Raw genomic sequence first — 24,033 nt, 5'->3', positions numbered from 1 at the left:
AAACAAATACATAAATATTAAATAAAAGCGAAAATAAAAAAAACTTACCTATGAAGACGAGGAATTAGAGAGAAGATTCGAGAGAGCAATGTCAGTTTAAAAAACGAATGAGAATGGTAAAACCGTAAAAGTGAAATGTAAAAATAAAATACGAAAGAGAGGGCGAACTTTTTATAATTGGACCAACTTCTTAATAGTTCGCTAAATCATCACTAGGCGAACTGTGTGATAATAATACAAGGTTTAATAATTCTGTTGGTCCTTATAGTTTCGCGAAATTTTCAATTAGATCCCTATACTTTTTTTTCTTTTAATTGGGTCTCTATACATTAATTTTTTTTCAATTTAGTCCCTATTAATGTTAAACGTCAAAAAAATGTTAGTGAATTGTGAAATTATTTGTATACCCTTAGGGACCTAATTGAAAAAAAAATATAGAGACCTAATTAAAAATTTAGTAAAACTATAAATATTCAATGAAAGATATTCCTATAATCCCTATTGACACTACAAGAAATTATCGGAATAGCGACCGATTTAGTGATTTATTTTTCTTGAAAATCGGTCGCTGAACCCTTTAGTCGCTAATTTCTGAACTAAAAATCTAAATCGATCACAAACTCGGTCATTGTTCCTAATTTTATAATTATAGATTTTTACTAATTTCAGATTAACCACTATTAAAACTAAATTTTCATAAATAATTATATTTCTACAAAATATAAAAGGAATTGAGTATAGATTAATTTTTCAAATAAATACCACAACATTTACAATGTCTATATAGAAATATAAAATTTAACATATTGAAAATTCCTAAATACATTAAATTTATAATCCACAATCTAAAGTAAAACATGGTAAAAATAATTCATGAACATAACTATACTCTATTCAATATCTACTTAGACTAAACAATTATATCTATCTCAACTTATAAAGTCTGGTATAACATTCCAACTGGAAAATTGACTTAAAGATTCTTCACAACGGAGGAGCTACAGTTGGAAATCACTAACATTTCTAGTTCCATTCCTTTTCCATATTTTGAAACTTATCAATCTCCAAACTTTAGACCAAATGCTAAAATCACAATGAGTTAAACATATTATCAGATAAGCCACAACTACAAAATATTATCCTTGTAAGCCAAAGCTGAAACTTTGTCAAACATATACCTTGTTAAAGTAGCCAGCCAACAAGGTGCTATGAGAACGATTAGGCTCCAAGAAGGAGAATAATAAGTTCATCAGCTGAATGTACAAGAATATGAAAGGAAAATCAATACAGTAATAAATTTCTGCATGAATTCAAACTCAAATAGAAGTTTCATTTATGAATGAAAACATAATGACAAGAAAGATGATTAGATGTAAACAAGAAGGCTTAAGCAGTGATTATGAAGTACTTTAGCAACAAATTCTACTATTACTACTTACTTGAAGGTTCGTTTGCTTTCAGCATCTTCTGGTGGTTCTTCAATAATGTAGCATAACAACTGTTCAACCTGAGCTCGATCTCTCAGAGTAAGAAGAGGGAAATGGCAAATTATCAATTAATTTTGTTGAATCATATGCAAATGGTGGGCATGAAAATTGGGTAAGCATGAAAAACATGTACAACACTATGAAATTTGTTTCTGGAAGGGAAATGAGACATACAAGTTGATGAGTCGACTGTTTAAGACCTTGCATTATTGGATCACCTCCTCTTCATCAAGAAGCTCTTCCAAAGTGAAATTCTCCTTGTCTAATATTGCCTCCACCTGTACAGAATGGCAACACAAAATTCGCTTCAAGGGTTACAAAGAGTGTAATAGAACAAGAAAGTAAGCCACGCAGAACGGTGAGGCGTGGCACGGTGAGGCGAGGCGCGGCGCAGCAAGGTGACGCGAGGCGAGGCATGGTGAGGGCTTTGACGGGCAAACAATGCAGAAGACGACAGAACAGAGCAACGCAGAACAGAGCAACACAGGGAGAAGGATGCGACAGACGGCCGACCACCAAGGCTTTGGATGAAGATGACAGACCGACGGCTATGGATGAAGATGCCGAAGCCTATGGATGAAGAAGACAGACCCCCGGAGTAGAAGCGCACTTTACACGATTTTCAGAGAGAAAATTAGGGGCTGGCTAGGGTTTTGTTTTCCTTTGTGACAAAATGTCAAGAAGTTTTTGGGTATTTTGAAAAAATAGAGATATGTATGATTGGAATATCTAACTCAAATAGAAGAATATTCGTTTTTTAAACAGGATATTCCGTTATCTTAAATGTTATCCTCACGGCAGGGACTTAATTGAAAAACAAATTAACGTATAGGGACTCAATTAAAAGGAAAAAAAGTATAAGGACCTAATTGAAAATTTCGCGAAACTATAGAGACCAACAGAGTAATTAAACCATAATACAATTCGTCAAGTTAATGAGCGAACTAGCACAAATCAAACAAAAAAAGATAAATTCTCATATTTAAAGTCAAATTTTTTTTAAATAATGAATTTTTTTAATTTAATAAAAAAATCCTAACATCAACATATCTTTAGTGGAAAATATCCAGAGACCAACAAAAGAGAAATAAGTCAAATCAGTCGATGAGTATCTAAATGCATTCATAAATGTAATAATTTATGTAATATATCAAAGAACCCCACTAAGAAGACAATGGAGTATCTTTAAAATGGCTACAATGGGCTTTAGAATTGGCCCAATAAAATAAAAACACTTCCTTCTCCCACCAAACCCTAATTTTGACCATTCAGATTTTAACCATCCTCCCCCCACCCACCCACACCCCCAAATTCGAAAATACAGTAGCCACACCCCAACATCCCTTACCGTCGGCGCTGCAACAGAACCTCTTGTGGTAGTCCACTACAAACTGGACATCCGGTGCCACCCACACACTCCTCCCGTAAGAATCAAGGTCGGCCATTCACGGAAGTCGCGCGCTGCTCCCCTCTTCCCTCGCGCCTTCCTCACACCACCGTCGAACGTTGACGTCGCCGAGGAGCTCCCGGTAGCTGTCGCCGCGCCGCCAACCGTACGCATCCGGGGTCGCACTCCATTGCGCCTGACCCAGCACTGACCCCCAGAGCTTCTTCGTGCCGCCGCTGTTTTCGTGTGAACGCCCCCAACGCCGTGGTTTCCCCTTCCTGCTCGCTGCTGCCAAAGGTTAGTTGCTTTTGGTTGTTTATTTCATGAATAGCTGTTCATGCAAATGATTTATTTGATGGTTGATTGAAATGGGTGTGCTGCATCTGCATGAAGGTGTATATGTTTGATTTGTTGCACTGATTTGGATGAAAACTTACTGTGGTTGGTGCTGATTTCCTGGTTTTTAACCATTGTTGGTTATATACTTTTTTAATTTGGGTTATGTTTGTCCAGGAAGAGAAGCTCCTGGTTGCTGTCGCCGTGCCGCCAAACTTCCGCACCCGGCGTCGCACTTTCTCGCACCGGACCCGATGGTGACCACCTCCCTCATTGCTGCTTCAATAGGTTAGTTGATGGCTATGGATTTATTTGATAAATGAATGTTTATTTAACGACTTTAGTTAAGTTACTGGATTTTTCTTCTTATGTACACCATTTTATTATTTGAATAATTTGTTAGATATTTATTATCAACTATAACAGATGTTCAATATACTATGTATGCAGATGTTCATTTTATTCTGTGTTGGAATTGAGTTTCACTCTATTTTATTGGTTAAAGGGAAAGCAATCATTTTATTATGCTTTGATAAATTTAAGATTTTCTTCTCATCCCTATTTATTTTTCACTAGGTTGAAAAGTAAAAGGTTTTTGGTATTGAAACCTGAAAATTTTGATACTTGAATTGGCCATTTTCATGGGTTTAATGCTGCCAAATAAAAAACCAAACATGTCTATTATTTTTTAGTTTCTAGGCTTAGTGGAGCATCATGGCTTGCGCATAACTATTGCTGATGCACGGTTTTGCAAGCTATTGGATCGTTTCCTCATTCGCAGCCTAGGAAAATCACACGAAGTTTTGATCACTATCGAAGAAGGATCGATTGGAGGATTCAGGTCTCATGTTGTTCAGTTCATGGCCCTTGATGGTCTTCTAGATAGAAAATTGAAGGTAAAAATCCAAACAAGACTTGTCAACTTAAATTAGAACTAAAGCACTTGTTATATGCATCTTTAAAGATATTATAAATTGCGGATAACTCATGCATTTTTTTCATAACAACTGCGCAGTGGAGGCCAATGGTTCTTCCAAATCGTTATATTGACCACGGATCGCTTGCTCATCAGTTGTTTGAAGCTGGCCTTGCTCCAACTTAGATAGCAGCAACTATGTTCAACATACTTAGACAGACAAGGGAGGCACTAGAGGTTATGTCATAAAAAGAGAAATATCAAGAGGGGATAAATTTTCACTCCCCACAATATAGACATGTTAACGATATAAATCACCTTGTGTAACACAAACAAGGTACTATTAGAATGTGAATTATGTAAATGTTAATAACAATAATGTAGTTATATCAAATTGTAGTATCAACTGGTTGTAACTTGCAAGGAAGAAATAATGTCAATTTTTCAATGCTATTTGCTGAGGAAGTTAGTTCATGAAATGACCAAATTTAAAATAGTTTTTCTTTTAGATCGTTTGTTACAAACTTAATCCAAAATTGGGAGAATCTACAAAATAGCATTTTACATGGCATTTTTGCTTGATCTCTCTCGTTCTTATCTTTCCTGTTTTGCAAATTTGAGACCTCTTTATTTATCACTTACCTGATCATGTTAAAAACATTGATTACTAATAATTCATTGCTTAATTTTTACTTTGTATTTAACTATACTTTTCAAATTGCATACTTTCCAATCAAATAAACATACACAGATCTACTTAAGAATAAAAATAACCATCTACATACCTAGTGAATTGAACATCCGGCATATTTTAATTGTATCTACTTAAATTCAATCCAATCAACTGAATATCCACTTAAAAATGAAAATAATCATCCGCATACCTAGTAAAATGAACATCTGACATATTTTAATTTAAAAATATGATTTGGAATTGACCATTTCACTAGTGATCAATGATCATGTACTCCAATTAGCCCGCAATAGCAAGGTAACTATTTTGTGACAAAACTAACTTATTTTTTTTTGTTTAATGTATTTTATTATTCTATTATTTCTTTGGATTTTAAAGGGTAAAAATTAATTACTTAACCCTTCATTTTCTCATTATTGTTACCTTTCATGCATTGATAACACGAATATATTATACTTTAAAAGGGACTATAACCATCTGAATGATGCAAATGCATGAACCACATATATAGATGCAGGTTAATTTAGAAAAATATTAAAATCAAAGGTGAGTTCGCTCTTATTTAATCTTTGTCACAATTTAATTTACACCACTATCTAAAAATTTATATATATTGAGAATGATAAAGTTTTTTAGTTACTCTTTCTAACGAGTAAAAGATTAATTTAATTTTAATACATTGTCAATGTAAATTAGTTTTATGCATGTATCTAACTATTGTTACTACTATTTTACTTTGACTGCGTGAATAATTATCTAAAAAAATAGATGTAATTGGTCGATTAGGTAAAATATTTTACACAATCAGTGCATCAAAATTAAATTACTTAACGATATAAGAAAATTTTGCTTTTTATATATTCACATAAGGTACATAATAATTAATTAATACAAAATGAACATCCTTTATAATTTAATTGTATTTATTTGAATCCAATCCAAACAACTAAATACTTAATAATTATATTCCAAATCTCTGACATTCTTCAAATTGGTGACAGAACTAGAACAATAGAAGAAACTAATATAAATCACAATATTAGTGACATAAAAAATATAATAATAATAATAAAAACTAACCTATTAATGTACAACTTCAAGTTCATTCTTGGCAGAAGTTATTGCTACAGGCCTTGGTTGACTAATATTAATTATTGAAAAGATTAATGTACAACATCAATATATACATCAAAGAAGCTAATGTATTGATAGAATATTTTTCAATCATGACATACTTACCAGGCGGCAAAAATAACTATCTATTTTGTCTATGAAAGTAACCATCCGAATCCATATTAAACTGACCATCCAGATTATTGTGTCTATGTAAACCTCAATTAAAACATGCGGTTCATGGCAAAACAAAATTAAACTATATTCCAAACTAGCTACATTTGATATACAGTTATACACAAATTGCACCTTGATAGGAAGATTTTGTTAGTTTAATTTTGTTTTCTTCATGCTTATTTTTTTCAGATAATAACAACACAAGCAAATGTCTCAGAAACATCACTCGATCAAGATAAAGATGTGACACCATATAAAGAGGAAGAATTATAGAAGACGTTGATATCTAAGATAGAAGAAAAAGGTAGCATCTCTAATAATGGAGGAAAAAATAATCCAATACAAATTAGCTTATGTGAGAAAATTAATTTGGTTAGTGCAACAACCACCATACCTATTGAGTATAGAAACTATTTTAACTCTAAAGGTGCATACAAATTATGAAATTAAGTCTTATTGCCCATCACTAGCAATAATGTAGTTAATTTTAAAGAACATTGTGTTTGAGATTTTACCTCTTCTATAGTTGAAAAACAGAAAAAAAAAAAACAATGACCAAATCTAAACAAAATGCACAACACTAACACTTTATGTTATTATTATGTTAATATAATCAACACATACATAAAAAATGGCTCTAATAAACTGACCCATTGTGTCGGAAGCATCACCACCACCATAGAAAGTGGCATGTCCACTCTGCCAACCACCACCATAGTCAGCATTGGCACCTTGAAGGTTGATAACAATAAGTAAAACAATGAGAGCAACTAGAAGTGCAGTTTATGTATAACCTTGTGGTGATGAATGGCGATGTCGCAGGGTGAACCGTCGCTGGCTGGAGGGAATCTTCTCTGACTGGGATGTCCACGGCTGCACGAACGAAGAAACCCTTGCAACAGTGTTGCACAGTCTTTCGCGGTGCGCAGAAACAGCATCTCCCAAGGCTATGCGCGATGGCGGCTGTTGCGGGTTGCGAGATGGCACCGTTTTGAGAGAAGGTGAGAATTTCTGAGAAGCAATTCCTTGTAAATAGGGGAGAGGGTTGGCAGTTTTCAATTTTACATTGTTGACGATATAGAATCCTTATTTAAATTGAATTTAAAATTTGAAATAAATAATAATTAATTACTTTAATTAACATTTGATTTTAATTACAAAAATATCCCCATTATACACATTGTATAACAACTATATTGACTCCTCATATTTTTCCTATATTAAAACTTCGTGCATGTTTGTAGCAATGTTCTGAAAACTGGACCGGATCAGCCGGTCAGACCGGTTTAACCACGAACCGGCAACATTAACGGTCCAGTCAAGCATATAAAACCACTAATAAAAAAACTGGCAAAAAACTGTTAAACCGGATGAAAATCGGTCGGTCAGACTGAACCGAAACCCGGCCGGTTTACACAAAAGAGGGTAGCTAATTCGTTTCTTTCTCCCGTTCTCTCTTTCTTTCTTTCGGTCAGAGAAATCACACCAATGCAACCACAAAACCCTAGCACTGTAAGCCTACACCACTCAAAGTTCACCATCCGTCATCTAGCTTCCCTCGTGCTCCAAGTCTTCAACACCTGTTCGTTGTCACCGATCGCGGTTGCTTCCTCGAGCTCGGCGTCCGTCGTCTTTGTCTGCTCAGCCGCACTTCCGTTGCCGTTTGTTTTCCATTCACGTTCGCGTCTTCGTTTGCGTTCGCTCGGCGTTCACCGTACACGTTCTCTCGCTGTTCACCGTTCGAGTTCGCGATCGTCTGGAAGCCACGTTGCTCTGCTTCAAACTCTGCGACCAACCCGCGCCTCCACTCAGCCGTCGAACTGCTCTTTGTTGTCCCCGCCGTGAGTTTCCTAAACCCGCCACAAGACAATACACTCACACAACACCAATACTCTTCTTCCACTACAAAAAAATAGGGTTAAAACGGCGGCTATTTTTGGTAATTACAGCGGTTAGAACTGCCATTATTACCAAAAATGGTGCCTCCAAGAAACGCCGTTATTCTGGGCGCCATTCTGGTTATTACGGTATTTTTCAGAAAACCGCCATAATTACCTGAGGTTAATACGGCAATTTTTTTAGGGTTAAAATGGCGGTTTCTGAATTGTTTAAAATGGCGGCTATAACCGCCGTTTTTACCAGAATTTTGTGGCATCATTTCTGTTTAAAATGGCAGTTTTTAACCGCTATTTTTACCATTATAACCGCCATTTTTACCAGGTTATAATAGCATCATTTTTGTTTAAAATGGCAGTTTTTAACCTCCATTTTTACCAGCGTATAATGGCATCATTTTTATTTAAAATGGGGGTTTCTAACAGCCATTTGTACCTAATTATGATGACAATTTTATGCTTTTTAAAATAAGATTGAAACCAATTTAAAATGATATTTTCGAAACTCACTTAAAAATCTCGTAATAACCAAAAGGCATAACCATAAATCAAATATCATAAGATGATTTTTAATTCATACATGACCTAAAAATCATAATCCAAGTCATAATTGAAATGTCATAATCCAAAAACAAAGTATCAAAGTAACATTTTTTAATAATACGTCTTAACATATAATCCTTAATATACTCCTTAATATACGTCTAAACATATCAAGCAAAGTCATGCTTCCTTGTTGCTTGCTCTAGAAGACCTACTTTCTAACTCTTTTGGTGATAGAATTTTACTTTCCTAATCCAATCCCTACAACAAAAAGATAATTATTATGAGCACAAGAAATACAAGAAAAAGGCATATATTAATAATAAGTTATTAATAATAAGTGGATACTTATGAATTTGAATTCATCTAAAAAAATTCACATATAAGAGCAAATTAAATATGAGAAAGATTTCAAACACTCATCATACACAAGCAAGTGAAGCCCTTCTGTTTAATTTTTTATTGAGTGTTTTCTTAAAACAAATAATTCTTTAACTAAATTGATATATATACCTTTTTACACTGGTAACTTCTACTTCTCTTTTTTTTTTTAATTCTTTTTTTCTTGATCCGACAACCATCTACATTTCAGCAATTATAAAAGAATTTAGTAATATATGAGGAGCAACAACAAAGATTTCCTCGATACAGGAAACTGAAGGATTTCCTTACTATGGACCTAAGAAAAAAACTGAAGGAGATAAAGCAAAGAAAAAAAAAGAGAATTTCCTTATTAATTGACATGACTAAGAGGGACTACAAATAGAAATATTAAAAAATCTATTCATTAAAAATCTCTCTCTCTCATATTAACTAGGCAACTAACTAGTATATATCAGCAGGCGCTACTATAAAAAGAAATTCTTGTATGTGCAAATTAGATATCAAACAAATACTTAAATAGTATTCTAAAAGAAATTATAAAAAAAATTATAATTGCCTCTTTCAAATGATAATTTTGTGACTGTAACAGTGGCTTTGTGAATTTTTCCTTCTCAAGTAGTTGTATATATGCAAATTAATTTTTTTTAGATTTTGTAATTACATGTAGACTTTTGGTTTATTAAAATCTTGAGTTAAAACGTATATACAAAATGTAGACCTTTTGTAATTATTCATATTATTTTTTGAAACTACTGAATGAACCTCTTATTAAAATTTGAAAAGAGAATCAGAAAAAAACAAGTTTGAATTGAATTAATCAAACAAAGAAACAGTGTGATAATCAATCATAAAAGTTGTGTAAAAATGAAGTAACCAGTTATAACCATATGAATTATAAATATGGTTAAAATAAACAAAATGAATATATATTATGTGTGTATGTGTAGCTAGGAAGATCCAATTATTAATAAACAGTAGAAAGATAATGCTACTGATGTGCAGACAAAGAAGGATATGATACAATAATATTTAGCATGGATCCATCCATCTTAGTTGGCAACAATGTCAATTTTGGTGAACATCTGAACCCTTTCCATGGATTGGCCAAATGCCTCATTAGTTTAGACAGTTAGAATCTCGGTGTTCATGGAGCTGAACAACTTTTATTATTTTTTGAAACTACTGAATGAATCTCTTACTAAATTAACCAGCATCTACTGATGAAAATTCAGGAGATAAATAAGCACTTAATAAAAAGCAAGTCAAATATAGCAGTAACATGCGGTAAGAGTTAGACCAGTCAAGTACACATTTTCACAATGGCACACACTTCTCACCCACATTACTATTACATCAATCAACCATAGAAATGAAATCTAAAGCACCCATGCAAAACAAAACTGGTAAGCACATAGCAAAAAGCAAGAAAAATAAAAACTTTGCACCAAATCACCCCTTGAATGACTCAAGAAAAAGTAGCAAACATGAAAGCAAAGACAAAAGGAGATTGAGATTGAAGAACACAGATCTGAATACGAGAAATTGAGAGAGAGAGAGAGATGGAGAATGTGAAGGATGAAGAGATGAGAGAATGGAATGAGAGTATATGAAGATAGTATGTGTTATCATATATTAGATCCATATGTTAAAATGTCTCAGCACAATTTTGGAAGTTTATTCAATAAAGCATATATAGCATGGTTAAAAACAATATTAAAAACTTACTTAAATAGTATTCTAAAAGAAAATATAAGAAAATTATAATTACCTCTTTCAAATGATAATTTTTCTTCTTTTTTCTTTCCCAGCAAATATTAAAACTTGAAGCTTTTAAAGTAAAGTAGCTAGCAGCAAGAATTGAAGAAAATCTAAAATCTGTTTCACATGAAAATCGATTAGTAGTGTGGGTGAGAATTATTACAGTAATTAATTAAACATACAAAGATTTTAAATCATCCAATAAGTGAAAATATTGGTATTTTTGTAAAAAATAAAATAAAATACTGTCAGCTGAGTGGAGAAAAAAATGGAAAACGAAGAGAGATTTTGAGGTATGAAGAATATAATAGCAAATAATAATAAGCATACACAATTTTAGAATCCAAACTCATGAATGCCAGAACAATATAAGCACATTGAGTAATTAACTTAAGCATTCAACAATTGACTTGCAAAGTTTTAAAGTGCCTGCATTTCCTATCATCATATTTCATAAGATATAAAAAGTAACCAAGTTAGTTCATGATAATTTAATTATAGTCCAACAATAAAATATATTATCCTAATAATATGTCCACTACAGAGTCATATCAATGGCATCCTAAAAGCTAAGTGCTGCAACACCACCTCCATCCACATGTTTAACAGCTAAGATCTCATTTCCATTTTTCATCTTGAACTGGAGTGCATTAACAGTTAAAATAAGATCAGTTAACAACGTAGTATAGCACAGTACTAAACATAAATTTCTTATATTCTTTTACAGAATAACTTAGTGTATTTCCAGAACATGCTTAACTATTTATTTTAATCTGTGAAAGTTATTAAGCCACCACAACAAATAAGAGGTCCTCCTTGTTAATTGTCTCGTGACAAAAAACATATAATAAATTTACACAGTATATATACATTAGGAGAAATAAAGTTATATAAAGAATCAAATAATTTAACAATGCAAAATATCTCTATTTTAGAGCCAAACTTGTTTAATTTTCTTTTTATCTAAAATCTCAAAATCAAAGAATACAGATGCAAACAGATTTTTTCAACTGAATCTCTCTTTCCTATTTCCATATTTCCTGGTATAAAATTCTTATTCAAACACATCCTTCTGATGGGGTATGCTGCCTAACACAGTAGCAGCACCTTCTGAGGCAACTAAATAATCCCCAATAAGAATTCATGAATGTACAATGATGCTAATAAACCACTCCTTGGGGAAGTTCAATTAATGTTTAATGCACGCATGATATTAAAGACTGCATTTCTTGTTTTATACGCCATATATATGTATGATTATATTAGAGGTTATGCAAGTAGTGCTTCAAGACACATAAGCCTTATTCTCAAGTAACAGAATAGCAAACTTAGTTTCTCTGAGAAATTGATACAACAAGAACTAAAAACTAGATGCCTTGAATACCATGATTGATAACTCTAGAGAAATATCTCAAAAAGTAATTTTAAGATGACTTGAAGTGGCTTATAAGGTAGGATCCTCAAAATAGTATAACACGCGAGTTGGCATTGGATTAGAATTATAATTATAGAAATATATCAAAACAAAGTTGCAGCTCACAAGATATAAGCACTTGAGGTAAGCAGTATATTTATCAAATCTGATTTTAAAAAAATAAATAAATCATGCATCTGTAAGCAAATTGATTATTCTTAACACTAAAACAAGAGAGACAGATTCTTCTTTTCCATTTTTTTCTCCAAATTTTTTTTGAAAAGTTAAAGTGAAGATAAATTATATAAAGAGTGAAGATAAATTACATAAAAAGTGCATATAATTAGATAACTAATTCAACACCTGTATGAGTATCTGATTAATTTATTTGTTAAAAATGATTAGTGTGATAAAATGTTTCTGCAATATTTTAAGTAGTATCACTAGAATAATAAACAGAGCAGTGTATCCCAGAGGATTCAGAATTTTCTTCTCGACAGATAAACAGAACGCAAAGGCAAAGATAAACAATCTAAAATAATTTTAAGATAACAACGCATAGAAAGTTAAACACAAAAAATCTGAACCTTAATAAGTAATCGAAAATAAGGATGTAAGCTTTGTGAAACTAAGCTATGACAGATTTTTTCTGAGATCTGAGATCTGAGATCGGAGATTGGAGATCGGAGAAACACCTTAATAGAAGTAAGCAATAGAAGATCTGAGAGAGAGATAGAGAGAGAGAGAGAGAGAGATGAGGGGGTAAAGTCACGAAAGAAGACCTGAGATCGTCGATTGGTTGAACAGTATCACCCCAACTGGCGTCAATCACCCCTGCACCAACGTCAATCCAATGCTTTAATGGAAGACCCGATCGCGGAGCTACAGAGAAACAAAAACCCCCAAAAATCAGCACCAAAAATAATTTTGAAACCCTAACCCAAACAAAAACGAAGAAATCGGTAATTTAATCACCAATGCGGGCATAGGTGCCTTTTGGAATTGAAATGTTGAGGTCAGTAACCACCAGATCCTTGCCTCTCGCTGGAATCTTCTTCTCCACAGCACTAACAGGAAAAAGAAAATAAAACAGCATTTCAGTTTTGGTTTCGGCTTCTCTAACAGAGTAACTATTTCAGTTTAACTTGAGAGGGAGAGGTACCTGGAGAGATCGTAACCGGCGGAGAGAGGAGAAGCCCTAGAGGAAGAACGTCGTTGTTAGGATTGTGTTATTTTATTTTATATACGTGTGAAAACGGCGTTTCAAAACCGCCATAATCACCAGAACTGCCAAAATAAACAAAGCCAATTACGGCAGCAACAAAAGTTGCCATAATGTGTGAATAATATGGCGGTTCTTTAAAACCGCCTTAATATTAATGTCATTTTAACTTTTTTTTTTGTAGTGTTCAAACTCTGCAACTTCTGATTTCTATTACAATAAGTAATTATTTGATTTGGTAGTGGTTTGGATTTTTTCATAGACTAAATTAAAGTTACAATAGTTATGTTCTCTTCTCTATCACATTGAAATTAAGCTTTGAATTCTCTTATTTCGTTTTAATTTTACCGCACTCAACATGTTTGATGAAATGCTTTAACCATATTTCTGGTTGGTTTTATAATTTCTAGCTTTTAGAAACCTACTAAGTTGATTGCATGTGAAATTAGAATAATTGGATCATAGTAATTAGGAAATTTTAGCTGTACAAATAGCATCTTTGCAGAAAATATATTAGCATGATGAGTCCACTTGCATTAGTGTTTTTCTGGTAAATTTTTTAACCGTTATTGTGAACTTGTTAATTTGCTAATTGTTCTTGTGTTCTTCTGTTACTTTTAATTTTTTTTGTTTTGTTGTGATTTTTTGTTCTTGAATTTGTTAAGTTGATAATTTGGTAAATTGTTGGGCTGCTGTTGTTTTAATTTGTCAAATTGTTAGGTTGCTGCAACTTAATTTGTTGGATTTTCTATTTAGGTCTTATTCTTGTTTATTTGGTAAATTGTTATTGTGTATTTATTGTTTATTTGCTGGATATTGGTGATCATTGTCTTTGAGATTATTTACTATGCAGGTTTAGTGTCATCACTGTTTTAGAATGTTTTATAATGTACTCATGTTTGTTGCTGTTTTGTAATTGTTGGTTGCAGATTTAGTGTGATTTTTGGTTAATGTTTTGTAATGTTTGGTGCTGAATGCTGATTGTTGAGTTCAGATATGGTTGTTTATTTTGACTTAGGTAAAGGGACTTATGGTCTTTTTTTCCTGCCTTATACCGATTCAGATAATTATTTTTAGAGGATGAGCACTTATTTATGTATCTTGAGAAACTGTCTTTCTATGTGTTATGAGCATTTGGTGAAGCCTGTATTGTACCTATTCAAAGCTTAGTTTTACCAAATGGTCTTCAAAACAACTCATCCAAAATGCTACTGCACAAATCTAAGTCTATTGTCTCTAAAAGCCTGTATGCACCTTCATTTGGTGAAGCCTTTCTAGCACTAGTCCACTACCAACTTTGTTATTAATAATGTTATCAAATTTATTTATCCGAATACTATGTTTATTTTTTAGTTGGATTTATGATAATTCATTTGATATTCTTCCTATTTTTATTAGATATTTGATGTGTGGAAAACGATCCAACACGAAACTAACCGGCAAGTGCACCGGGTCGCATCAAGTAATAAAACTCACGGGAGTGAGTCGATCCCACAAGAATTGAAGGATTGAGCAATTTTAGTTTAATGGATGACTTAGTCTAGCAAATCAAGAGTTGATTTGAGTGGTTTGTATTCGACAGAAGCTAAATTACATGAAATTAAAAGGGAGAGGGACAATTGGCAAGAATTTAAAGTGCAGAGAAATTAAAGAGGCTGAATCTTAAAGTGCAAGTAATATAAATTGCAGAAACTTAGATTGCAAGAAATGTAAATTGTAGAACCTTAAATGCAAGAAATGTAAACGGCTTGAATTGTAAAGGGAATTGGGAATTGGATTTGTAGAAATTAAACAAGGAAAAGTAAAATGCAATAAACAGCAAAGTAGAAGATGACTTGAATTAAACCGGATCTAAAACGGAAATGAGAAAAAGCTTGGTGTAGCAATGAAATAAGAAAATTGAAATTGAAAACTGTAGATCTCAGGACTCAAGAGACTAGATAGCTGAGTCTAGATCTCACTGCCTTCCTAGATCCAGCAAGAACAATTGCAAAGGAAATAAAGAAATGTAAATTGCAGAAAGAGTAGAAGAAGAAGCAATTAACAGAAATTGAAATTCAATTATGCAGAAAATTTAACAAGATCCCAAGGTGAGATTGAAACAGAATTTCTCCAATTCTCCACCCAAGATCCAAAACAAGAAAAGTAAAGAGTGCTAAGCAAGAACAAGGAAGAAGAAAGATCAATTCTCCTTCCCAATTCTCTTGAATTCTAAAAAAACAATGATTCAAAAATGAAAAGGTGAGCTTTCTCTCTAAGTGTTCTCCAAATGCTAAAAGGAAAACTCCCCGAAAACTTAAATCCCAAGCTATTTATACACTTTCTTCAAATGGTCTTTAAGCCTTGAATTGGGCCTTTGCTCTTGATGGAATTGGGTTGACAAAAGCCTCTGTTGATTGCACTTGGAGTTGTTGAAAAACCCATTGTGAACCGGGACATAAAGCACAAAAGCTTGAGTCAAAGTTTGAGGCAAACTTTTGCTCAAGCTTTTTATATCAGCCACCCCCTTTTGCTGATATCCACGTTTGAGCTAAAGTTTGGGGTCAAACTTTTAGCCAAACGTGGATCCCCTTGTGTGCATGTGTGGCGCCAATGTTTGCCAAAAAGCTTGAGGCAAACGTTGGCGCAAGCTTTTGCTCCATCCTGGGTAATTTCAACTTTTTCAAAAGCTTGAGCTAAAGTTTGAGGCAAGCTTTTGCTCAAGCTTTTTGTTCTCTCTTGCTCCTTGCCCTTTCTTCTTTCTTCAACCTTCTTCGAAGCTCTTTTCACCTATTATCAATCAACCAAACATATCAAAGCTATGCTCAAAATCATGAGATTGTTATTCTTTCATAATATATGACAATTATAGCATAAGACCTCATGAAATTGTATTAATTCATCCATGGTTGATTGAATCAAAGGAAACATGAAATTCTACCCAATTGGCTTGCTTATGGCTCAAGAAAGTGCATAAAATCAACTGAAAACAAAAGAAAAAGACTAGTGAAACTAGGCTAAGATGACTTGTCATCACAACACCAAACTTAAAGCTTGCTTGTCCCCAAGCAAGATAGGAATTATTGAGAAGAAAGAATGAAAAGGAAGAGGATGTTTATGCTAGCAGAGTATTATTGGTAACTCATGGGGTTTCATGTAGATATGTAAACACTCACTTCTTATTGTTATTTGGGCCTAGAAAGTATCCTCCAAGCATCAAGTAACACACTGCTATGACCTCTCACTTATTACCTTGTCCTTGGTCACTATTTCCCCTCTTTTTTTTTATAAGCTTTAGTTCAGTGTCATGTGTAACAAGCTCTTTTCTTCATTCATGCTTGACACATTATTCATTATAGACACTTGGCTCACATTCCTATTTAGAACATTGATGCCCAACACCTCTTTGGGTTACTAAATGCCTTGTAACTAGGTTGCTCTTGATAGTGGACTTTCAGTTGATAATCCCGGGTTAGTTAACCCAAGTTACCAAGTGTTGATGCACTCCAAAGAACTTAATAATCCAAGCAGATCCTAGTACAAAAACACCACAGGCATATATTCTAAGGTTTAAGCTATTGGTGTCTAGCTTTATTTTCTTTCTTCTTTTGTCCTGCTGCCACCTTTGGCTTTTTCTTTTCTCTTTTTGTTCTTCTTTTTAGCCAAGGACTTTTATCTTGTTGAGATTCATAGACAGTGAGCTATTTTCTACTTAAAAGGAGACAGTCTAGTCCTTTTATTCCCTAAAAGTGAGCTATCATACAATCACACATACATACCACCACTCACTATTATTGTACTTTCCGCTGACAAAGAACTATCTCACTTCACATTCCAAACATTTCTTTTATTGAATCACAGATGCAGGGGACAAAGCATGCATTTAGTTAAGTGAAAGTAAACACACAAGCACACACTTAGACTAGCTTACTTATTGCAAAAAAAAATCCCTTAAATTGTTTTGGTGTGAAACACCAAACTTAGCTCCTTGCAATACATACCAATCATTTAACCTTTTTATTGAAATAGCTATGAAAAGAAAATTACCTCAGGTTGGGTTGCCTCCCAACAAGCGCTTCTTTATTGTCATTAGCTTGACATTGATCTCCTTAGGGTGGTTGATGACTGAAATGTCGAAGCTTATCCCCCCTCACTGTAAGCCTTGTTTGTGTGCCTTGATGCTCAATTTCAATGTGCTCAAGAGAGAGTACTTGGTTAACAGTGTAGTGATCCTCAGTTCCCAGCTGTTGATATATTAATTGCACCTTGTCGCCTTTAGAGAATCCTTCAGTTGGAATTTTTTTGTTCTTCCAACCCTTTTTGATTCTGTTTTCATTCTTCTTCCTTCTTCTTATTGATCCTTTCTGCTTGCAAGTGGGCTTCATTTTGGGATTCTTCTTCTTGATAACTAACACATCAATGCTTTCATGAATCTCTTCATTGCTTTGTACAAGTTCTTTTTCTTCTTCCCATGCTGCATTATCTACTTCTTGCTTTGGGAGGTGACTGCTGATCATCTTGTCAATTTCTTCCTTCCTCTGCAGTTCTATCTTGTCAGTTTCCATGCCATCTTCTTTTTCATTGATGAACTTTATTTCTGGAGAGACACTCAGTGTGACACTTTCATCATGTAGCCTAAGGGTCAACTCTCCTTTTTCTACGTCTACAATGGCCCTAGCAGTGGCCAAGAATGGCCTTCCTAGTATAATAGAGTCACCATCATCCTTATCAGATTCCAAGATCACAAAATCAGCAGGGAAAATGAATCTGTCTACTTTGACTAGAAGGTTCTCAACTATACCCCTTGGGTACACTACTGATTTGTCCACCAATTCTAAAGACATCTGTACTGGTTTCACTTCTTTCATGCGCAGCTTTTTCACTAGAGAGGAGGGCATCAGATTGATACTAGCCCCTAGGTCACACAGCGCCTTGCTAATGGTCATGTTACCAATGGCACAGGGTAGAAAGAAACTTTCAGGATCTTCACGTTTAGGGGGAAGTCCCTTTTGAATCAATGCTCTGCATTCTTCAGTGAGCATCACAGTTTCCTTTTCTAGCCAACTTCTTTTCTTGTTAATAAGCTCCTTCAAAAACTTGGCATACAGAGGCATTTGCTCAAGTGCTTCAGACAAGGGAATGTTGATCTCTAGCTTCTTGAAAGTCTCAAGGAACTTATGAAAGTGTTGATCCTTTCCCTCCTTGTTGAATCTCTGGGGATATGGCAGTGGAGGTACAAAGTTCTTCTCTGCTTGTTGCTTTTGATTCTTGGTTGGCTCTTCAATTGCTTCATTCCCCTTTTTTGGAATTTTTGATTGTTCCTCCTTTTCTTGAGTTTGCTTTGAAGTTTGCTTGCTTGCCATTGTATCATCACCATTGGCTTTCTCTGCGTGTGTTGGCTTTTCCCCCTCTATTGGCCTTTTGCTGTTCTCCGCTTGCTTTCTTGTAGTGTCATTGTTGCTCATCAATGTTCTCCCACTTCTTAACTGTATTGCCTTGCATTCTTCCTTAGGATTTGGAATTGTGTCACTTGGCAGGGAATTTGATGGTCTCTCTATTGCCAGGTGTTTAGAAAGCTGGCCAATTTGCCTCTCCATATTCTTTATGGAGGCTTCTTGATTTTTTGCTGTCATTTCTTGGTGTTTCCACATTTTGTCTATCAAGGTTTTCAGGTTAGTGATTCTCTGAGAATCATGTGAAATTGGCTGGTTATGGGGTGTTGAGGGTTGGTGGTAAGTGTTTTGGTTTGTGGGTTGGTTATTGGATGGATAATGGTTGGAGTTGGGGTGGTTGTTTTGGGGTTTTCTGTAAGGGTTTTGGGTGGTTTGCTGCTGGTTGTTATTTTGGTTGTTTCTTGAAGTGTTTTGATTTGAGTTTCTTTGCCATGGTTGTTGGTTTTGGTTATGGTTATCTCCCCACCTCAGGTTTGGATGGTTCTTCCATGAAGGGTTGTAAGTATCACCATAGACTTCATTTGTCCCAGAATTTTGGTTGTGCATGTACTGGACTTGCTCCTGTTGTTGCTCCTCTTGAGTTTCTTCATTTGTTCCCCATGTGGTTGATGGTTGATTGGTGCTTACTGCTGCAACTTAGAGGCTATCAATCCTCTTGGCCATTTGCTCAAATTGTTGTTGAATCTGCTGCTGCATCAATTTGTTTTGAGCTAGGATTGAGTCCACTCCTTCCAACTCCATCACTCCCTTCCTCTGTGATGGTTGGCGTTGCCTTTGGTAAGCGAAGAAATATTGGTTGTTAGCTACCATATCAATGAGATTTTGAGCTTCTTCTGCAGTTTTCATGAGTTGTAAAGAACCTCCAGCTGAATGATCCAAGGCCTCTTGAGATTTCAATGTCAAGCCTTCATAGAAATTCTGCAATCTATCCCACTCATTGAACATTCCAGGGGGACACTTCCTGATCAGAGCCTTGTACCTTTCCTATGCCTCATATAGTGGTTCAACCTCCATTTGGGTGAATGTTTGTACTTCAGTCTTCAATCTAATAACCCTTTGAGGTGGGTAAAATTTGGCAAGGAATTTGCTTACTAGATCATCCCAATTGTCAATGCTGTCTCTTGGGAAAGATTCTAACCATTGGGTGGCTTTGTCTCTGAGAGAGAATGGAAATAGCAGTAGCTTATAGCTGTCAGGATGCACTCTATTGGTTTTAACAGTGTCACAAATCCTCAAGAAAGTGGACAAGTGTTGATTTGGATCTTCAAGTGGTCCTCCTCCATAAGAGAAATTGTTTTGAACTAATGTGATGAGTTGTGGCTTTAGTTCAAAGTTATTTGCATTAACATTTGGTGTATGAATGCTACTCCCACAATGTCTAGGATTTGCAAATGTGTAGGAAGCCAGAACTCTTCTCTGTGGTGGATTGTTATTGTTATTAGCTGCTCCTCCTTGTGGATTAGTTGGAATTGTTGTATGTTCCTCCATATCTTGGAACTCTTCTTCTTCCGAATCCTCTTCTCCAACAATGTTTCTCCCTCTTTCAGCTCTTCTTAATCTCCTGAGGGTTCTTTCGTCTTGTTCACAAAAGGTTGGTATGGCTCTCCTTGTCCCTAACATGCAAACAAGACATAAAAATCATATGAAACCAGAAGGATAGCAATACTTCAATCCATGATGAAATTGTAGTTAGCTCAAGCAAAAATTCAAACAGTTAGTGGGTTAGTCCAAAGTTAGAGAAACAGAAAATAAAAATGCTAGATCTAGATCTCCACTTCACTTAATCATTGTCAATCTATTTCAATCCCCGGCAACGACACCAAAAACTTGATGTGTGGAAAATGATCCAACACGAAACTAACCGGCAAGTGCACCGGGTCGCATCAAGTAATAAAACTCACGGGAGTGAGGTCGATCCCACAGGGATTGAAGGATTGAGCAATTTTAGTTTAATGTATGACTTAGTCTAGCGAATCAAGAATTGATTTGAGTGGTTTGTATTCGACAGAAGCTAAATTGCATGAAATTAAAAGGGAGAGGGACAATTGGCAAGAATTTAAAGTGCAGAGAAATTAAAGAGGCTGAATCTTAAAGTGCAAGTAATATAAATTGCAGAAACTTAGATTGCAAGAAATGTAAATTGCAGAACCTTAAATGCAAGAAATGTAAATGGCTTGAATTGTAAAGGGAATTGAGAATTGGATTTGCAGAAATTAAATAAGGAAAAGTAAAATGCAATAAACAGCAAAGTAGAAGATGACTTGAATTAAACCGGATCTAAAATGGAAATGAGAAAAAGCTTGGTGTAGCAATGAAATAAGGAAATTGAAATTGAAAACTGTAGATCTCAGGACTCAAGAGACTAGATAGCTGAGTCTAGATCTCACTGCCTTCCTAGATCCAGCAAGAACAATTGCAAAGGAAATAAAGAAATGTAAATTGCAGAAAGAGTAGAAGAAGAAGCAATTAACAGAAATTGAAATTCAATTATGCAGAAAATTTAACAAGATCCCAAGGTGAGATTGAAACAGAATTTCTCCAATTCTCCACCCAAGATCCAAAACAAGAAAAGTAAAGAGTGCTGAGCAAGAACAAGGAAGAAGAGAGATCAATTCTCCTTCCCAATTCTCTTAAATTCTAAAAAAACAATGATTCAAAAATGTAAAGGTGAGCTTTCTCTCTAAGTGTTCTCCAAATGCTAAAAGGAAAACTCCCCGAAAACTTAAATCCTAAGCTATTTATACACTTTCTTCAAATGGTCTTTAAGCCTTGAATTGGGCCTTTGCTCTTGATGGAATTGGGTTGACAAAAGCCTCTGTTGATTGCACTTGGAGTTGGAGAGAAACCCATTGTGAACCGGGACATAAAGCACAAAAGCTTGAGTCAAAGTTTGAGGCAAACTTTTGCTCAAGCTTTTTATATCAGCCACCCCCTTTTGCTAATATCCACGTTTGAGCTAAAGTTTGGGGTCAAACTTTTAGCCAAACGTGGATCCCCTTGTGTGCATGTGTGGCGCCAACGTTTGCCAAAAAGCTTGAGGCAAACGTTGGCGCAAGCTTTTCTCCTCCAGGGTGTTGGTGTGTGGCGCCAACGTTTGCCAAAAAGTTTGAGGCAAACGTTGGCGCAAGCTTTTGCTCCATCCTGGGTGATTTCAACTTTTCCAAAAGCTTGAGCTAAAGTTTGAGGCAAGCTTTTGCTCAAGCTTTTTGTTCTCTCTTGCTCCTTGCCCTTTCTTCTTTCTTCAACCTTCTTCGAAGCTCTTTTCACCTATTATTAATCAACCAAACATATCAAAGCTATGCTCAAAATCATGAGATTGTTATTCTTTCATAATATATGACAATTATAGCATAAGACCTCATGAAATTGTATTAATTCATCCATGGTTGATTGAATCAAAGGAAACATGAAATTCTACCCAATTGGCTTGCTTATGGCTCAAGAAAGTGCATAAAATCAACTGAAAACAAAAGAAAAAGACTAGTGAAACTAGGCTAAGATGACTTGTCATCAATATTTCTTTTAAGTTTTAACATTTTGTGTACTGATAAGGGATTGCACTTGCTTGGTATCATGCTTTCATCTGGCAATTTTGCATTTAATATAAAAAAAAGAAAATCCTAAGAGAGTAATTAACCACTCCATTAGAAAAACTTCATACTACCTTATACCCTCAACTTAATACTTGCATATTTATAATTTATTTATTATTCTATTTTAAAACGGTTTTTTCGGTTGAACCACTAATTAGACCGGTTGAACTAATAAACCAATAAACCAGTAATTAAAGCAATTTGATGACCGATCTAATTCTCAGAACCTTAGTTTGTAGCCAATTCGGAGTGAATATCTGACTTCGCCAATTTATTTTATTTTTAGGCTGTAAGTTGTAACCAATTTAAAGAGAATATCATTACCTTTCTATATTTAGGACGCAAATGTTTCATTCTTTATAACAATAATAATAGATTAAATTAAAATTTGAATTATTTAATTTAACNNTGAACCCCAACAAATAAAGTTTTTTACAATAAACACATCAATTTAAGAGAAACACAGGAAGGGTACATATAATTTATTTTACCTAATCAGAGAATTTTTTTTTTACGGTAAACAATTTTAAAAAGAAACACATGAAGAAAAACACAGATTTTTTTCACCAAAATACATAATTTTTTTCTACCCAAACACAAATTTTATTCTTTCTTTTGGCTTAATACTTCACTTATCTTCATCGCTAGCCATAGAAAAATAATTTTTTTCTTTCATTGCTTCGATGGAACGAGATTGGACTAGCTTTTGTTCTCAATTCCATCATCGACAAATTGGTGGAACACATGCACGGATTAACATAAGCTTTTAGCTTTTATTTTAAGAGAAAGTTTAAAGAGTCAATTACAACGTAAATCAATTCAAAATTAATTTTTTATATTTTTTATTTTAAAATTTAAAAAATTAAAATAGTGAGAGATTATTTTTTTTGAGAAATGCTAGAGGGAGAGTAGAATTTGTGATGTATAGCCATCAATTAGTCATCATTAATATTTTTAATGGTGTGAGATAACATCTAATGATGTAGAATCACTACTAGAAAACTAGTTATTACAGACGGATATTTTCGACGGATTTTATCCCACGGAAATACAGACGGAATTACAGAGGGATTTTTTGTCGGAAAACAAAAAAAATGAATTAGCATAAATTACAGACGGAAAAAAAATCCGTTGATAATTTCGTCGGAAAAATTAAGTTTTTTTCCGTGAAAAATGGTTACGGACAGATTTTTCTGTCCGTAATTAAATGGACAAAACGCTAGCATTTTATTAAATTATTACAGACGAAAAATCCGTCTGTAATTTAAAATTTTCCGTCGGAAATGTTGATATTTTAGGTTTATGATCGTTGGGGTTAAGTTTATGCCCGAGCTCCATTCATTCACAGCACACAAATCAAACCTAGCATTCCCCACAGCGCCACCACCGACGAGCTTCTTCTTCTCCTTTCCTCACCCACAGCACCACCGTCGGCCACTCTAACCACCGCAGCTACCTTCTCCTTCTTTTCCTTTTCTTTAAACACTGAACCAGTAGAATACAGCCCTTGTCTCTCTCGTTCTTTCTCGTTCGCAGAACCAAGCAAGCTCAAGCTCCACCACCGCCGCGCCTCTCTCTCCTTTTATCCCCTATGTTTTGGCTCGCATACCTTCGCACAAGCCCTAGCTCCGTGGCGACCAAAATCGGTTCCACCGTCAACTGCGGTTCCACCTCTCTCTTTC

The 24,033-nt window shown here is 34.6% G+C and overlaps 4 long non-coding RNA genes across 6 annotated transcripts in view; 1 reads left to right on the top strand and 3 right to left on the bottom strand.

Moving 5' to 3' along the window:
- Positions 1-1,518, bottom strand: part of LOC110271898 — a 20,168-nt gene extending 18,650 nt beyond the window's left edge. Inside the window, exon 1 of the long non-coding RNA XR_002362743.1 lies at positions 1,433-1,518. This is a non-coding gene — a long non-coding RNA (uncharacterized LOC110271898). The remainder of the gene's footprint in view (positions 1-1,432) is intronic.
- Positions 1-4,478, top strand: part of LOC107640419 — a 19,514-nt gene extending 15,036 nt beyond the window's left edge. Inside the window, exons 3-4 of the long non-coding RNA XR_002362742.1 lie at positions 3,910-4,106; positions 4,226-4,478. This is a non-coding gene — a long non-coding RNA (uncharacterized LOC107640419). The remainder of the gene's footprint in view (positions 1-3,909; positions 4,107-4,225) is intronic.
- On the bottom strand, positions 850-1,248 carry LOC110271897. Its single transcript, XR_002362740.1, has 2 exons — positions 1,179-1,248; positions 850-1,083 (listed from the first exon to the last, which is right to left on the bottom strand). It is a non-coding gene; the product is annotated as an uncharacterized LOC110271897 (long non-coding RNA).
- LOC107643411 lies at positions 8,531-13,333 on the bottom strand. 3 transcript variants are annotated; one of them, XR_002362741.1, is made up of 6 exons: positions 13,267-13,333; positions 13,080-13,171; positions 12,887-12,986; positions 10,701-10,807; positions 9,062-9,129; positions 8,531-8,809 (listed from the first exon to the last, which is right to left on the bottom strand). It is a non-coding gene; the product is annotated as an uncharacterized LOC107643411 (long non-coding RNA). The 3 variants fall into 3 exon arrangements; XR_001620846.2 differs by lacking the exon at positions 9,062-9,129; XR_001620845.2 differs by lacking the exons at positions 9,062-9,129; positions 10,701-10,807.

Source organism: Arachis ipaensis, chromosome B05 (genome assembly GCF_000816755.2).
Source record: "Arachis ipaensis cultivar K30076 chromosome B05, Araip1.1, whole genome shotgun sequence".
NCBI lineage: Eukaryota > Viridiplantae > Streptophyta > Magnoliopsida > Fabales > Fabaceae > Arachis > Arachis ipaensis.
Note: the sequence above shows the minus strand (reverse complement) of the source record. Positions and strands in the feature narration are given on the sequence as shown.